The sequence below is a fragment of the Coffea eugenioides genome, chromosome 6 (genome assembly GCF_003713205.1).
Source record: "Coffea eugenioides isolate CCC68of chromosome 6, Ceug_1.0, whole genome shotgun sequence".
Classification (NCBI taxonomy): domain Eukaryota; kingdom Viridiplantae; phylum Streptophyta; class Magnoliopsida; order Gentianales; family Rubiaceae; genus Coffea; species Coffea eugenioides.
The window spans coordinates 16,507,988-16,526,970 of record NC_040040.1 but is presented as its reverse complement, the minus strand read 5'-3'; the positions used below and the strand labels follow the sequence as shown (position 1 = coordinate 16,526,970).

The window sequence follows — 18,983 nt, the reverse complement described above, 5'->3', positions numbered from 1 at the left end:
TTTTGAGGTTTCTTCTGGGATTAGGTTTATAAAAGCCGAATTTCTAAACTTCAGTTTAGAAAAGGTCAAGAGGCAAATTCATGCAGGGGTAGTTTACTGAGTGTCGTGAGGGGTCTTTACTTCTTAGCAGCAGCGGCCTTACTGGCTTGCCCTTGTGGGGTTTGCCATCCCACATCGGTTCTGGGGGGGTTTGGGTTTGGTTTATAAGTCCCTGGGAGGACCTCAAGAGTTGCCGGCTTTTGAGGTTTCTTTTGGGATTAGGTTTATAAAAGCCGAATTTCTAAACTTCAGTTTAGAAAAGGTCAAGAGAGAGCTTCTTCTTACCTTACGAAATCCATTTCAGCCACAAAACCCAGCGGGGTCCCCGTTTTGGGCCAATGGGCTGGTGACTGGTGCACCGGTCCAAGACAATCGTGAAAGGGCAAAAACAGCCTCGACGGTAGGACTTAGGAGAGTTTCATAAACACCGGAGCCAGCTAATTTGTTTCGTCTCTGAGAACGAACTCAAGAAATGGACTGAGGCAGCAGAGAGAAATAAAAAATGGGGGAATTCTCTGAGGGTTGTTGCCCTCTCTCTGCATGCCAATGATTTCATTCAAATCGAAAGAAAAACTAACAACCCTTCTCAGTTTTTAAGTACTCATGCGTGTATTTATGTGTATATATATATATATCTGTATGTGATCTCTGGGGCGGTGGATCTCTGGTTATTGCTAATATGGAATACTGGCTTCTACTTCACATTTCCAACACCACCTTTACCAATGCAATCTCCTTTTTTATCTCAGACTTAGCTCCTTTCCACTGTTATAGGCTGTGACGATCGAATTCGATTGCTCTTGGGTTCATCTGGGCATTGAGGTTATTCGACCCGCATCTTGGCGGGGCAACCCGGATGGCCTGTGGATTGATTTTGGGCAACTGTGGTTTTGCAGCCATGGCGGTGTCTCTCCTTCTTTGCCTGATTACATCACGGATCTGAGCCTTACTTATATCCACATTTTAAAAATAAATATCCACACGGGGCGGACACGAAGCTCAATGCTTTCAGGTCAGCCCGCACCATTTCTTTGATTGGCTATGGCTTTTCTCCCATTGAGGATTGAGACAATAAGCAATTGGCAGGTTTTACGTCCTTCATGTCTAGTTTAAAGGTACATATAACCTATATTTGATTTCCTGAATTTTTCATGCTAGAGTTATCTGCTGCACTTCGCTTCAACTAAGTAGTAGCATATAATGTAGTAACAATCGACTTTATTCGACAATAGACTTGCTTATGTGTTAATTCTCTATAAATGACGTCTTTTTTTTTTTGGGAAAATTTCCCTCTGTTTTCTGTGTTACTTTGAGAATTTCATTATCAGTGTTTAACCAGGAAATAAAGGAGAACAACCTCCAAACACTAATCTTTACGATAACTAATGCAGCTTCACCAGTTGCAGGCTAAAAAAAGAGATTTGTAAACAATTTATTGCGGCCAATATTTTTGGAGTGCTCTATGAATTACAAATGTAACTAGGTTGGCTTAAAAGATTTGCTTTCTTTTTTTCATTTTCTGTTCTTTTTGGAATTTTTATAAGGGTTCACATGTAATTGTGTTGTCCATGCAGCTGTACATTGTAAGTATTTTAATAAACAGGAGCATGCAATTTTTTGTGGAATAGGAGCTAAATCGGTGGATACCTTTTTTTAAAAGGGTAGTTGGTAGTTCAGGAGTCTTACTGCTCAAATCTAATTTTAGTCGCTTGTTAGCATTTACAATCTATAGAGAAGTTTAGTTTTGAGAAGTATAATCATTGTCCTAGGCTACTTGAAAGCATTTGTTTTGGTTATGGTCTTATCAATATGCGATGTTTGTGTTCTTATCTTTGTATGAGTAATGGATTATGCTTTGCTTAACTTGTTTTAGCTATTAAACTACAAATTTAATTGAAATTCTTATACAGATGATGGGTATGAATTCTGCTTCTTAACGACATACTTAACTAGTTTTCGGTATGCTGAGGAAGTTTATGGCTTGCTTTTCAGTAAGCTTATTTTTGTAGTCACGGATGATGCAATGTGTCAACTGGTTTTTAACAAAGCTTTAGCATAATTTCATAGTTTCTTTGGAAAGAGTTTGTTGGATTCACATGTCTTTTCATTTTACAGGGTAGGCAATCATGTGTAAGGTTCGTAATTCCTTGTGTTACTTGTATACCCATACACATGTAGAGATAGAATACGAATACATATATAATATGTGTCAGTGTGTGCTTACAAGAAAAGGAAAAAATGTAAGTGTTTTGAGTGCTTATATTGATTCTTATTATGCTTAAAGTGTAATGGTCGCTTTTTGAGCAATGCCGGGATGGGTGAGGGTTGCATTTCACAAATGAAACATTCAATGGAGGTTGCATTCAAATGGCATTGCATTCGAATGCGACCCCCTTTGTAATATAGAAAAGGAAAAGGAAACAAAGGGAGGGTAAGAAATCCTGAAAGGAGGTCACCTTTTATAAATGATATAATATTGCACCTAGCAATTGCGACTGTCCTTATTTGGTGGTGGTAGCAATTTAAAATTTGGCCTCCTAGATCCTTTCAGATCCATTGCATTACAAATAATGAGGACTAGGCTTTGGATAAAGATAGTACTAACAGTAATAAGTTTTGAATAAAAAGCTACTAGCTTAGCCGTCAGGTTTAGGTGAATGCATTATGTTTAGGTTTGCATACCAATCTTCAACATGTAAGTTTGTAGATCTAGGTTTTGTTGTGAGTGTTGATTAAATACCACTATAGGGTTTATGATCTTTGTAACTAATTACTTGAAACAAGTTGGTTAAGTTATTGTGTTCAGCCTAAGGATCTTGTCCACCTTGCGTGCAAGTAGGACGGCCATGTCCGGACTTCTTGAGTTTGAGAATCATGTTTGGCTTGCACGTCAGCAGGAGGATCAAGCACGAGTATACCATGTCTTGTGGTGGTGGTGTTTGTTAATTATTCTTGGTGGGAAAAGGAAAGAGATTAAGGAAGGTCTTTTCCTATTATGGATTTGGTGTATGGGTGCACCAAGACACAAATATGTGGGTCAAGTTATGATTCCACATGTTTGTGTCTTGGTGCACCCATGCACGGGGTCCATAACAGACCTTTCCTTAAGGAAGGGATCTCTAAAAGCATCTTCCTTCTCAATGTCGGTAGTCATTCATAGGCCCTTTCGATTAACAGACTTCACACAATATAAAGAATAGGAGATGGGAGGAAGTGCTGCGGCTTGGTTTAGGGAGGGAGAGGGAGACAAATGACAGGGTAGGGAGGAGGAAAACCAGTGTTTGTTTACTGAATAGAGGTCGCATTTCATGTTTGCGACAATCAAACTAATCAAAAGCTGTCATGTTTACAAAATGCGAGCTTTCAACAATTTTCATCAGTGTGACGTCCAGTGTCATGTAGACACCAAATGACAGGGTAGGGAGGAGGAAAACCAGTGTTTGTTTACTGAATAGAGGTCGCATTTCATGTATATGACAATCAAACTAATAAAAAGCTGTCATGTTTACAAAATGCAAGCTTTCAACAATTTTCATCAGTGTAACGTCCAGTGTCGTGTAGACACCAAATTTTTGCTATTTTTCAAAATTTTCTTGAAATTTTTATCTATTTATTGGTCATTTATTTTCATAATTCTAACATGAATTTTTCTTATTTTGTAGGTTTTTTGAAAAAAAAAATGAAGAAAGAAAAAGAGGGAAGAGGAAGGGCAAATTGATAATCTTAATTAAATAATGTGACTTTTATTTTATGTCTTGGGCACTAAGTTTGGTCTTTTAATTTTAAGAAAATGAAAAAAATTATAATAATTTTACTCTCCCCCATCCCTCCTCTCTCGGTTTTCACACTCACTTATATTTCCCTCTCTCTCGGCTTTCTCTCTCCATCACCAGCATGCACTCATTGCACACATTAACATATACTCACACACGCAGTTCTCACGCGTACACACAGATTACACACACACACACACACACCAGAAAACACATGCACACACTAACACAAACAAATCTGCACACACACCTCACTTTTTCCCTTTGCACTCTCTCACAAATCACACACTGAAAAAGGAACAAAAGAAGAAGAAAGTGGGACAAAGGACAGCTTGGACTCATGGATTTCTTCGCCAAATTCTCCTTGTTCGAGTTGAAAGGCTACCAATTTAATGAAGGTCTTTTCTTTCATTCCCTTTTGTGCAAACTTTGCTTTATCTTTCTTGGCTGAGTGTTGAGTGATGATGCTTTTTCCTTTGTGACTATAACTTGAACATCCTGTTTTGTGAACAAAGAGTAAATGATTAAATTTTTTTGTTAGAAAATCACGTTGAATATTGGAAGAGCCATTGACAAATTGGTTCTTGAGTCATTCTGATGGTTATCGTTTGGTGAGAATGTTTAGGATGGGAACTTGCAGTTTTCATGCATAAAAACAAAGGAAATTAATCTCCTATGAGAATCTTGATTTTTGCTTTAACTTGTGAAATTTTTGCTTTGGTTTGATAATTTAGAGTTATGGTTGTATCATAGAATCGAGGAAGGTCGTTTTAGTGCGTTTTTTTGTTGATTTTGGGCTTGATGTGGGTAAGTTTGGGAAAAGGAGATCCAGCTGTAAATGGTTCGTTTGACCACCTTTCAATCATTTTATGTGAAGAGTAATGCCGCGAATGAAATCTACGCCAAAAACTTCAGTGGGAGTGAGATTTTAGGGTAAATTCTTGACCAGAGGTGGTAATGGGTGGTGGTGATGGTGGGTGGTGGCCGTGCGTGCTGGTGGTAGATGGTGGTGTTATTTTTTATTTTTAAAATATATCCTAAATTTTAAATTCTAAAATGTCTCAAAATACATCCTCAAAAACACCGTCAAAAATATTCCTAAAAACAACTAATTATTTATAGTAAAAGTTTTTAAAGACGTTGTTACAGTAAAATTTTTGAAAAACACCCTACAAAAATAGCTAATCCAAATAGACCCATTGGTAAAACGACATATAGGCTTTTGATGATTTGGTAGAAAAGTGTATACAAGATCATGCACTTAAAAGTAAAATGCCCTTAAGGTTAGTCTCTTGTTGAGGAGCCCTACGGGTTTAAGGTGGTTTTACCAGTGTGCTAATAGTAATTCAAACAGACACAAAATATTTGAAAATTTTCAAGAACAAGGCATAGAATAAAATAGGAGTACGAACATTGCAAATTTCCTAGCAAACATCAAAATGGGAGTATCATATTGCAATCTCCCTAGTAAACATAGACTAGGGACACTTGTGCTTTTTATTTTGTGTGTAAAATTCAACTTGTACTAAGGGCATCGATGATGGAATCCATATGCCATATCATTATTTCATTATCCCCTCTTTCATTGAAGCATCCACAGTGGGGTGTGATAGGAGTATTTTCCCCACTACATACACAATCCCCTATTATACGGATAATGAAGGGACAAAAGCTGAAAAGTGGATTCGCCTTGTCCAATTATTCAATATTTGTAATGGTCCAATTTTAGAAAGTTTTGCATCATCATTTTTAACATGTTTGCAACAAAAATATTTTTTTTCACTTTCAATCTTTAAAATTTTGTTTATAAATATTGTTAACATTTTCTCAATTTCTCACTCTCCTACTTCATAATTCATTTTCGTTAATCGCTTATCTAATTTTTTAAAGTTTCAATATTTTCTCATTATGGATGAGAGTTTTAATAATTTTATATAGAAAATTCTTCCTTTTATTCAATGATTAAGTTATGATGGAGTTAATTAATTAATTATTTTTTAGAAAATAGCAATGTACTATTTTTGAGAGAACTTAATATATATTATTGAAAGTAAAAAATCAATAATATTCTTTTTTAGAAAATTAAAAAATTTGAAAAGTAAAAAATTTCCAACAAAAGTTAATAAATTATTTTTCAAGAGCAATGGAATTAAGTATTTTTTAGAAAATAAATTTATTTATTTATGATATATGTATTATGAATTATTAACATAAATGTGTGATTTAATTGTAGATTCATACTATTATATTGCGTAGAATGTGATCCTGGGCTAATTGATTAGAATATAGGTGGAAAAAAAAATATTCAGACACTTACGGGTCTGACAGGGGTTCTGTATATATCTATGGGTGCCGGGCTGTGTCAGCCCGGCACACAGCCCGGCACCTGACACAAAAATTTTTTTTTTTTTTTATGAAAGACACATGGGTGCCGGGCTGACACAGCCCGGCACCTGACAAAGACTGCAAAAGCTGGCTGCCGGGCACTCTCTGCCCGGCAGCCAGTCAAATTGTTAAAAAAATAAAATCGGCAGGCTTCAATGCAATTCAGACAAAGTAGCTCTTGTGAATTTTTCACACTTTTTTGCTTCAGATTTGCCCCTTTTGGCAGGCTTGTGGACAAAACAAAAAATGTCTGGCAGCTCCCGTGAAGCAAAAAAGCTGAACCAAAAGAAAAATTTACGTACGATTGGACAAAAAAACTATGCTCCATTAGACTTTAGCAGGTCGTGAAACAATAACTGCTTACATATTATTCAATCGACTTAACGTTATATAGTTACTTATAATATAATAGAATATTTAATTAATTATTTTAATATACCAAATAAAGTATTGAACATTAAATAATGAATAAATTTTTAAAAGGACTTTTATTATAATTTTAATTAGGGGTGGCAATTCGGGTCCAAATCAGGTTGGCGGGTCGGGTTCGGGTCAACCCGTCAGAAAATCTGTTGACCCGAACCCGACCCGCCAACCCGTGACGGGTCAGGTATGCTGACCCGAACCTGAAAATTTCAGGTTGACGGGTTGGCGGGTCGACCCGAAATGACCCGAAACTTAATTTTAATTTATTAATTATCACTGTAATTTCTAATAAAATCAATTTCTCACAAAACTAATTACATAATCAAGTAATAAAAATTTAAATAAATAATTCCAAACCAAATCTAAAATAAATTAAACACCGTAAAAGTGTTTTATCCCAAACAAAATATAAAATAAATTAAAACAATATAAAAGTAAAAAATAATATAATATATTATTTGTCCAAATATAATAATTTCAACTTCACACAAATTAAATAAATTCATTTAGGATTAAGTAATTAATGCCTTTGAAAAAAAGAATAACTTAGTTTAGTTAGATAAAATTATTTTTATGTTTATTAAATTATTTTTAATTCGTAAACGGATCATATCGGGTCATATCAGGTCACCACGGGTTGACCCGAAATCGACCTGTTTTCTTTTCGGGTTCATCGGGTCCAACCCGATTCTGACCCGAATTCCCGAAATCTCAACCCAAACCCATTAATTTCGTGTTAGGTTCGTGTCGTGTTTTCAGGTCGTGTCGAAAATTGCCACCCCTAATTTTAATATATATAATATTTTTCATCCATGCATAATTCGTTTTTTCGAGTGTCCAATATACTTCTTTATGCATCTCCACATTTGCATTGCTTCTGCTTATTGTGCGCAGAAAAGTGAACTTTTTCCACCATAGAAATGTAACCAATGTTTAATTCTTACCTCCACTTTAATTCCGTGGATGGAAGAATATTGTCAGAAATGCATTCTTCTGTGGCTAATTGATTAGAATATAGGTGTAAAAAAAAAAAATCAGACAGGTTTAAAAACAACAGATATGTTCCTTTTTTAAAAAAAAGATATCAGACTGGCACCTGACAGATTCCCTATTTTTAAAAAAGATATCAGGTGCCTTTTTTTAAAAAAAAAAGATGTCAGGTGCCGGACTGGGTCAGCCCAACACCTTAATTAAATACATTTAATCAAATCTCTTTAAATTAATTCATTCAATTAATTAAACTAATTAATCCACTAAAATAATTAAAATAATTGTATACTAAAAAACGTAAACTAATTATCAACTATCTTAACAAATAAAGTGAATCGCATTAAACTAATATCACTAGTTTCGAAATTAAGCTATGCGAATTACATTAATTTTATGTATTTATTTTATTAGCATGGATATTATTTCAAATACTTAAATTGCCCCGACTAAATGGCTATCTTAATCAAAACTCAATTGCACAAATTCGTTCAATTAATCCATTCAATTAATTAACCTCGCCAAATACATCTAAATTCATTTAATCATACCTCTTAAAATTAATTCATTCAATTAATTAAACTAATTAATCCACTAAACTAATTAAAATAATTGTATACTACATAACGTAAACTAATTATCAACTATCTTAACAAAAAAATGAATTGCATTAAACTAATATCACTAGTTTCGAAATTAAGCTATGCTAATTACATTAATTTTATATATTTATTTTATTAGCATAGGTATTATTTCAAATATTTAAATTACCCGGACTAAATGGCTAACAGTTATCGTACGTAAATTTTTCTTTTGGTTCAGCTTTTTTGCTTCACAGGAGCTGCCTTCTTTTCACTTAACAAATTGCTGAGCTTTTTTTCACTTAACAGGAGCTTTCTTTCCTCCGCAATTTAGCTTCCATTCCCAACTCCCTACCGCCTCTACGTATATCCAACAGTGCCCCTGTAACCCCTCCTCTTTCTTCCCCAACAAAAAGAAGGCTCTATAGTTTAGTACCTTGTTTCGCATTTTTTTTTTCTAAACAATTTAATTGGCAGCTAGCTTTTTTTTTCAGCCTGCCGAATTTTTTTTTTTAACAATTTGACTGCCCGGCAGCCAGCTTTTGCAGACTTTGTCAGGTGCCGGGCTGTGTCGTGTCAACTATAAAAAAAAAAAAAAATTTTTGGTGTCAGGTGCCGGGCTGACACGGCCCGGCACCCATAGATTTATACCACGCCCCTGTCAGACCCGCAAGTGTCTGACTTTTCTTTTATACACCAATATTCTAATCAATTAGCCGTGATCCTGGGATAGTGTAATGGAAGAGATGAAAGAAGAGAGTGGAATCCTGTGATATTGTAATGGAAGAGATAGTGGATTACACTCTAAAGTGTAATCCTTCATGATGTGGCAAATGTGGTTGTTTGGAACTCATGTCTTAATCTATGTCCGTTGTGGTTACATGACACGAGGCTTATTGATTAGAATATTGTTACTTGACAAAAAGTTCGGTCATTTATGGTCCATTGGCTACCAGGTATCAATCTATGCCCGTCGCTCCTATATGATGTGAAGGTCAGCAAATTGTTTTTTTTTTTAAAAGTCCTTCTGGCCCGACGGTCAGAGATGTCAGAAATTTTCTGACCGTGGCGCGACGGTCAGAAATGTTTTTTTTTTAAAAAATCTTCTGTGTTTTTTTTATTTTAAATCCTCTTGCTCATTTAAAAAAAAAAAAATTTCTTAGGCGTCCAGCCAGATAATTAGAATATATGCAGCCTTTGATATTATTTTGATATTAGAATATATGCAGCCTTTGATATAATATGAAGCCAGATAAAATTTTTTTATATTATTGTCTTCGACGATGTTTTATATCTCATCCATTTAATGCATTTCACATGACATTTAATTTAATTTAGTTGTCTACTTTTTCTGTTTAATCCAATCACTTTTAATTTGAATAACGTTAAACATTTTCAAAATAAAGAAGTACAAGTTATTTTATTATACCCTATAATTGGATGGAAGGGTCCCTATAGGACAATATCTACAAAACAAATAAGTACTAGTTGTTTTACAGCTATTTTAATTGATTAAATTATTTAAACTAATTATCGTATATCAAATAATGACACGCAAATAATTTTTCATTTCTACAAATATGTTATTAATCTTTTTATACGATTACATTTTATATGAAAATTCAAATATATAATTGTAATTCATATTATAATTTTTCATTTTTTGACACAATTACGGTTCTTTTAACATTCTGTGTGCATTATACATAATAAAGTTAAAATTAACAAATCATAATAATATTAAGCAATACTTTCATCCATTATGCAATCACTTCAACTTAAATCATATTATTAAATCATTTTCTAAATTTAACAAATCATAACAGTTACGCATGTTATATAACTTAAACTTGCTAAAATGGTAAACATTAATTCTTTAAGAAACCCCTAAATCCTTTAACAAATGGATCAAATTTTTTTAACCTAGTCTCCTTTAAAATGCTAAAATTCTTGCTAGCCCAATGTTTGTTTTTAAAATTTTGTCAAACTGTATGCATTGTTTTTCAAAATTTTGATTTTAAATAATTTTTACAGAAAATATTTTTGCCGAACTCCCAATTCAATTGTACAAAGATTTCTAAATCACTTGGTTGAATGATTTTTTATAAAAAAAAAATTTCTAAATTATCGGACCGTCGGTCCTACATGGCGCGATAGCCACGAAGACTTTTTTTTTAAAAAAATTCTGGCCGTCGATCCTACATGGAGCGACGGTCAGAAGATTTTTTTAGAAAAAAACATTTCTGACCGTCGCTACTACATGGCACGACGGCCAGAAGGACTTTTAAAAAAAAAAAAAAAGTTTGCTGACCGTCGCGCCATATAGGAGCGACGGGCATAAATTGATATCAGGCAGCTAAGGAGCCATATTTGACCGAACTTTTTATCAACTATCAATATTCTAATCAATTAGCCCATGACACGATGGGTTAAGAAGAATTTTTTTTTCTTAACCCAAAGGGCCATCATGCCATGTTGATGGGACAGTCCAAAATTTTAAGCAACGCTTGTTGCGTCAACATGGCTATATTTAAGTAAGTTATAAATGACTATATTTAATATTAACAAATTGTAAACTCTAAACCTTTTATAATAAATCGTAAATCCTAAATTTGCTAAAACTTAATAAACCCAAAACACTCTTTACAAAACTTGACAAACCTTACACTTAAAAAAAAAAAGGAATGTTTTGTAAACCAAATGGTTTTTTTTTTCTTGTAAACCAAATGGGCCTGACACATTCTGAAAAAAAAAATGTCAGACTCTGTTGTGATGGGCCTGACACATTCTTAAAGCCGGAACGTTATGTTGGCGCAAAGGGCATTGTTTTAATTTTTGGATCGTTGCGCCTACATGGCACAACAGCTCTTTGGTTTTTTTTTTTTTTTTAATTTCTTTTTGTCCCATTGTATCATGTAGACATGAAAGATATAGATTATATAGAGGTGACAAAATGGGCGGGATGGGCGGGATTTGCTTGGGTTTCAGATGGAACCGAGTCATATGGGTTTGGGTCCAACCTTACTCATATGTGTTTTGGGACTAACTTGGGCAAGATCACTTTGGGATGGGTTTAGATTGATCCCGTCCAATACCCAAATTTATTTTCTACATTTTTTTTCCTTTAATTCATTTTTATTTTTTATATAACTTTAATATTTTTGATTTATTAAATTTCTTTTAGTTTTATTAAATAAACATGCAAGTGCTTTATACTCAGGATTCCCACCAAAAATTGGATTAACAAATAAAGCAAAAGATAGATATACAGCCATATTTCAACATATATCAAGATGGCCAAGGCACTTAGGGTGTTGAATATTTATCCTCATAATTGTTTAAGGATGATAGGTCTAAATTGATTGAAATGCTGGAAATTCTTTTGGATAATGACTAGGAAGATTGTTAGATTATATTTGCTGGAATGACTATAAAAATTGTTAAAGATAATTTTTGAATCTAAGACTCTGTTTGGATTGGCTATTTTTTCAAAAAAAAAAAAAAAAAATTTTCAAATACAATGTTACAGTAATATATAATAACTCAAAAAACATCTCATCCACATTAGTATATCAAATATTTCAAAAAAAAATTATAGTAAAATTTTTTCATATACACTGCTATAATAAAATATTTCAAAAATACCTTAAAAAACAACTAATCCAAACGGATCCCTTGCTATTTGAGCCCAATGGGTACCCAAGTATTTTCCACAATTTCCCATCAATTAATGGGTACAATTGGGATTTGTCCCATTTTAAACCAAATATCAAATTCCAATACTCATCCCGCCCAAAGTCCCGATGGGCATGGATAACCCATTAGGACTTGGGACAAATTGCCACCTCTAAGATTATATTATGAGTTTCAAACAATTACATTTTATCATTTTTTTAAAAGCAAATGCCTATATTTGGCTAATTACTCAGAATATGGTTGAAAAAAAGAAAACTCGGACATCTATTGCTCTGACATTAATCTGGTGCAAATCTATGGGTATCGGGCTGTGTCAGCCCGGCACCCAAAAGTCAATCATTTTTTTTTCTAGCTCTGACATCGCTGCCGGGCTGGCAGCGGAAAATTTTTTTTTTTTTTATAAAGTTGTCGGCTGCCGGGTTGACAAGGCCCGGTAGCCGACAACTTCTGCAAAAAGTTGGCTGCCGAGCTGAGAGAGCCCGGCAGCCAGTCCAATTTTTTTTTAAAAAAAGTGTCAGTCAAACATTCCGGCTCTAATCAAGGCAGAAGCATTTAAGCAATGCATTTAAGCAATGGGGGTTAAAGAATAATGCATTTAAGCAGAAGCAGAAGCAATATGTTACGTCTACGGTGGAAAGTTCATTTCGGGATAATTATGCTAGACATTGTATATGACTATTTTGTTTTTATATTGCATAATAAATTTATATTTATAAAATTATATTGTACATTAAAAATTGCATAACAATTTTAACAAATAATTTTTCAACAATTTGAGAACTGCATCTTATTGTAAAATGAATGAGATTTTTTGTTTAAAACGGCCTTTGTTTAGTTTAACATCTTATAGAAGTAATTATTGATTTAAAAAACCTGTTTTCATCTATTTCTGCTGTTCGAATTTTGAAACGTCATTTAATTAACTTAAAAGACTGTCGGATTTAGTACGTCAAGCGACATAAGTTTTTAATAAAAAAAGGGTGAAATTGTTGTATTGGAAAATGAGTGAAATTTTCAACATGATTTAGTGAATTTTGTACATGTCAAATATTGTGGTAGATTTTATTTTTTAATTGAGTTTCATATTTCAAATAATTGAGGCGTAAATATAAAAGAAAGGGTTGGGATATCAAATATGATTAAAATAAAGGAACATGTGCAATTTTGGTTCACCCAACGTTTTGTCTATCAGTTAAATTAATCCGTGATATTTTGACCAAAATAATTATGATAGCAAATTTTTTATTTTAGCCAAATTTAGGACAACTAATACAAAACTATGATATATAACGGTCAAAACAAGTCAGAATTAGTCAAAAGTTTTACTTCGTATTTTTTGGTCCCATATGTTTTAAATAATTATATTTCAAATGACATAAAAATGTGAATTAGATTGAATCCATAAAAAATGTGGTCTAATTCTCATTAAAATCTTTAAAAGTAATCCACATTGTCAAGATATATTAGACTAAATAGCATCTTTTCGTTATATTAATTATCAACAAATGATAACACATACATCATATAAAAACAAGTCAGAATTAGTCAAAAGTTTTACTTCGTATTTTTTGGTCCCATATGTTTTAAATAATTATATTTCAAATGACATAAAAATGTGAATTAGATTGAATCCATAAAAAATGTGGTCTAATTCTCATTAAAATCTTTAAAAGTAATCCACATTGTCAAGATATATTAGACTAAATAGCATCTTTTCGTTATATTAATTATCAACAAATGATAACACATACATCATATAAAAACAAGTCAGAATTAGTCAAAAGTTTTACTTCGTATTTTTTGGTCCCATATGTTTTAAATAATTATATTTCAAATGACATAAAAATGTGAATTAGATTGAATCCATAAAAAATGTGGTCTAATTCTCATTAAAATCTTTAAAAGTAATCCACATTGTCAAGATATATTAGACTAAATAGCATCTTTTCGTTATATTAATTATCAACAAATGATAACACATACATCATATATAAAAGAAAATTTAGTGAAAAAAAGAAAATTTTAATTGGAGTATATAGTAACTTTAGTTGTAAATAGTATTAGGATATGAGTTTCAATCGGTTATGATCAGGTATTAAGATTATAATAACAAATAAAGGTGATTACCAATATAAAGAACTCACATGAATTTTTAAAAATTTTCTTGCCATTTCTTCTTGTCTTTCATTCATATGAAATCAAATATTTCAATAATACAATTTAATGTATTTATATTTATGTTCATCTTAAATTGATTATTTTATTGAATAATTTAAATAATTATAAAATCTTTATTTCAATTAAAACTTGATAGACAACTAGTTGAAATGCCAAAAAAAGAAAAAATAAATTATTATTCAATCGACTCAATGACATATAGTTACTTATATTATAATAGAATATTTAATTAACTATTTTAATTTACCAAATATAAGTATTGGACATTAGATGATGAATAAATTTTTAAGAGGGCTTTTATTATGACTTTAAAATATATAACATTTTTTATTTATGCATAATCCGCTTTCTCCAGTGCTCTAATATATTTCTTTGTGCGTCTCCACATATTACAGTTGGCCTCCTTGCATTGCTTCTGCTTATTATGCGCAGAAAAATGAACTTTCCACCGTAGACGTAACCTATTAGACGTAACCTATTGCTTCTACTTCTGCTTAAATGCATTCTTCTTTAACCCCCATCACTCTGTCTTGATTAGAGTAGGAATGTTTGACTGACACTTTTTTTTTTTCAAATTGGACTGGCTGCCGGGCTCTCTCAGCCCAGCAACCAGCTTTTTGCAGAAGTTGTCGGCTACCGGGCCTTGTCAGCCGGCAGCCGACAACTTTATAAAAAAAAAAAAAAATTCCGCTGCCAGGCTGACACAGCCCGACAGAGATGTCAGAGCTGAAAAAAAAATTTTGACTGACTTTTGGGTGCCGAGCTGACACGGCCCGGTACCCATAGATTTGCACCATACCAATGTCAGAGCAATAGATGTCCGAGTTTTCTTTTTTTCAACCATATTCTGAGTAATAAGAAATTGCTCTCGTGATGTCGTTACACAATCACTCACTAGATTGGGGATGCTCTTATACCATCACTTACAATGGATGTAAACATTTTACACGGTATAACCATATGGACACATAATTAAATTACATATTTATTTTAATAATATACAATACATATCTCATAAATAAATAATTTCATTTTCTAAAAAATAATTTCATTATTCTAGGAAAAATAATTTATTAATTTTTATTGAAAATTTTACTTTCCTAATATTTTTTAAAAAATAATATTATTAATTTTTTACTTTCAATAATATATATTTTGAGGTCTCTCAAAAATAATACGTTGTTATAACTCTATCATAACTTAAGCATTAGATAATAGGAAAAATTTTCTATATTTAGAGCAATAAATGCATTTCTAAAATTATTAAAATTCTCATCCATAATGAGAAAATATTTAAACTTTAGAAAATTGAATAAGAGTTTGAAGAAAATATATAATGAAGTAGGAGAAATGATGGAATAGGAAAGTGAGAAATTAAAAAAAAATTAATGATATATATAGACAAAATTTTGAGGATTAGAAGTAAGCAAAATACTTTCGTTGCAAATATGTTGAAAATAATCATGCAAAACCTTCAAGAATTGAACCGTTGCAAGCATTGAATGATTGGCCAGAGTGGCTCACTTCTCAACTTTTATACCATTATTGTCCGTAATGGAGCAAATACTCCAACAATGGGCTAATTCTTTTGATTATTGCCAAAACAAATTGCAATTATATTGTCTTGACAATGTTCTGGTGTAAAAATATGTCTATTGAACTGACTAAATCCAATAAGCAAACGAATTTTTAAAAAGAAGTTAGGCTACCGGACTGTTAGCTCGATAGCCCACAACAAATTTTTTTTTTTTTTTTTAAAATATTTGGCTGTGGGCTAATTAAACCTGGCAGCCATTGGAAATTTTCAGAAAAACTATGGGCTATCAGCCCGACGGCCTGTAGCCTCACTTCAAAAAAAAAAAAGAAAAACTTGGAGGCTGTTGGGCTTTTTGGCTAACTTTTTAAGCATTGAGTCCCTCGTATAACAATTCAAGCATTGAGTCTCTCCAGCTAGCTGCTGATGCTTGATATAGATCAAAATTGCTATTATATGACATTTTTCTTGCTAAGTCATGGGTATATTACTATTTCTTCACCTCAGTATCTTGTTCATGAAACTGATGGGTACCCTCAATGATTGTTTAAAACGCTGGAATCCCATCATTGACAATCTGGAAGAACCCCCATTCTTCAGAAGCACTCTTTTTTTTAGAAATGATTTCTACTCGCCGAGCTGCATCTTTAGCCAGGCCCTGGAGATCTATTCTTATATTGCACAATAACTTCACCATTTCACCATTTTTATATTCCACAATAATGTTATATTTGTCAAATTATAGTTTAGATTAATAATTACTTTTTATGTTTAATTACCCAATATCATATTTGCTTCTACCTCTATTCTTATAACTACCCACTATCAAATAATAATTTCTTTGTATATTTTATTTAGGTAAATATCAATTTTCTATATGTTTTATAAAAATATAAAACCAAATCTTATACATAATAATTTCAATGATTATCTTTCAAAGATTTTTAAATATGCATTGACTGTTGCACATTAAGATTTGGGGAATGCATCTTCGTATAAATTGAATGAGATTTTTTTATCTAAAACCTTTTCTTAGGGTTGAATATAAAATAAAAATAATTGATTTAGCAAATCTGCTTGAACTTTTTTCTTATGTTTGAACATTAAAAAAAAAATCAAAAAGAAAGTTCGGCAGCCTACAAGTTTTTTTTTTAAAAAAAGTTAAGCTGCAAGCTGTCAGTTAGGCCTCGCCTTTTTTGAAAATTTTCGATGGTTACCGAGTTTAGTCAGCCCGGTTTAAAAAAAAAATTGTTGCGGACTGTTGAACTGACAGTCCGATAGCCTATCTTTTAAAAAAAAAAAATTTTCTCTTACCTATCGGGTTTAGTTAGTCTAGTAGGTATAGTTCTATACTAGACCATTGTCAGAATAATATTATTGTTGCGATTTTTTCTTCTTTGACAATAATAAAAGGAATTAGCTCCAACAATGGGAGTGGATTCGATACATGGGTGTAATAGAGCGTGTTACACCCTATTGTTTCTCGATGCTCTAAGGACTTGCCTGGTCAATTTTGCTGTTGTATCATCCGCACTGTATCGGTGTTCGTGCCGTTCTCCTTGGGGAAGAGACACCACTAGCATAAATAAGGTTCAGTGTTATGATGAAGTCTCAGCCTCTTGGGGCTTGAGACCTTTAAAGAGTCGAAACTCAAGAAAAATGAATGGATGAGGCAGCCAGAGGGCCGGGGAGTTTTTCAAAGGGTTGTTGCCCCTCTCTGTTTTGCCGATGATTTCCAATTTTTCTTGTATATACAGAAAGAACATAGAAAATCAACAACCCTTTCCAAGCAGACAGACAGATACAGTAGTATTATTTCTTGAATTCTGCGTTTGGAAATGGAATGTGAACTGGGGACTTCGTTTGATTATCTCTGAAAGTGCTTGTCAAGAAGTCATCACATTTCATGAAAACTTTTCATTGTTGATGTGATCACCTTCGACAAAGCATTTTTCTTCATCAGGGCTTTGTTGCTTAGTGAAGGTTTCAGGCTGTGATGATAGAGTTATTTTCTTGAGTTATTGGCGTGGAGTTGAATCCGACCCGTATCTTGGCTGGGCAACCCTGATGGCATGTGATCTGAGAGCGGGTGGGCTTCAATTAGCTCCTCCTTTCTCCTTCACATATGCAACTGGGAAATTGCAGGCCATGGCGCTGTCGCCTTCTCTTTTGCCTTGTCTTGTTACAGATCTGAGCCTACGTCAGTACTCACCCAGTGTATGATGATGATGCTTTAGCCTCGTTCTTTAAATTTTTCATGAAAGATTTCCCCTGTTTAAATTCCTTAAATTTTCTAACCCTTTAGTATCTCATGTTACTTCCTATGTTTTGGTGTAAAAATGATAATTGCCTTCTGCGCCAATATTTCAGTTTTTTAACAAAAGTTCAACAACTCTAGAACTAAATCACTGGTATTTTTGTATATTTATGATCTACATTTTAGGTTGCTGTAACCTTAGAAAGTCTTTCAGTAATTGCCCTCAATAAAGGTGAATTATTTAGAATAATCCCCTTGGCTTTGAGAATAAATCTTTTGTCTTTACAGAAAAATGGTGAACTACAAATGACATCAATTGGAATGGTCCCTTATTCTCTTTTCAAGATGGTAAGCTACTGAGGTTGCTCCATTCTAGACATTTTGGCATTATAATTACCCGTGCATTAATTTTTTGTTCTTTTTATGGTTTCCTTTTTTCCTCATAAACTACCAAAAAGCATTTTACTGTGCTAGTCCCCATTAAACTTGGTAAATAGGAGGACGAAAGTGGACCTCATCGTCTGTGTAGAAGAGAACGGCTCCACCAAAAAGCCTCTTTTTTTTTTTTTTGACCAGAATGAACTCAAGGATGAATTGAGGCTGCAGAGAGAAAAATGGGGAATTTTCTAAAGGGTTGTTGCCCTCTTTCTGCATGCCAATGATTTCATCAAAGAACAAAGCAAGAAAAAAATTAACAGCCCTTTTTCAGCTCTGGTTTCTGAGATTCTGAATACTCCGGCAGAGAAAGGTATCTACTAGTATTTGTTTGTGCCCGCGCGTGTAAAAACGTGTCTCCACCGTCACCACCAGCGTGAATGGGTCCAGTCTTTCTGCTGGTTTTCGGGTCCCCTCCATTGTTATAGGCTGTGAAGATCTGATTCTTTAATTCTTGAGTTCTTACTTCTTGTGGGCATTGGGGTGACACGACCCGTATCTTGGCGGGGCAACATGGGCGCCTAGTAGATTGCTCATGGAAACAATGTGGTTTTGCAGCCATGGCGGTGTCTGTCCCCCTCAGCCTGATTCTTTCACAGATCTGAATTCTGAGCCTTACTGCTTCCCTGACTGAAATATCCAAGTTAGTTGCTCGGGCATCGATTGCAGAAATTTTTTGTTCAACCCGGGCT

The 18,983-nt window shown here is 33.3% G+C and overlaps 1 long non-coding RNA gene across 1 annotated transcript; it reads left to right on the top strand.

Moving 5' to 3' along the window:
• Nucleotides 1-447: 447 nt before the first annotated feature.
• On the top strand, nucleotides 448-17,772 carry LOC113775205. The gene is made up of 3 exons (XR_003468860.1): nucleotides 448-1,154; nucleotides 3,702-4,210; nucleotides 17,563-17,772. It is a non-coding gene; the product is annotated as an uncharacterized LOC113775205 (long non-coding RNA).
• Nucleotides 17,773-18,983: the final 1,211 nt, after the last annotated feature.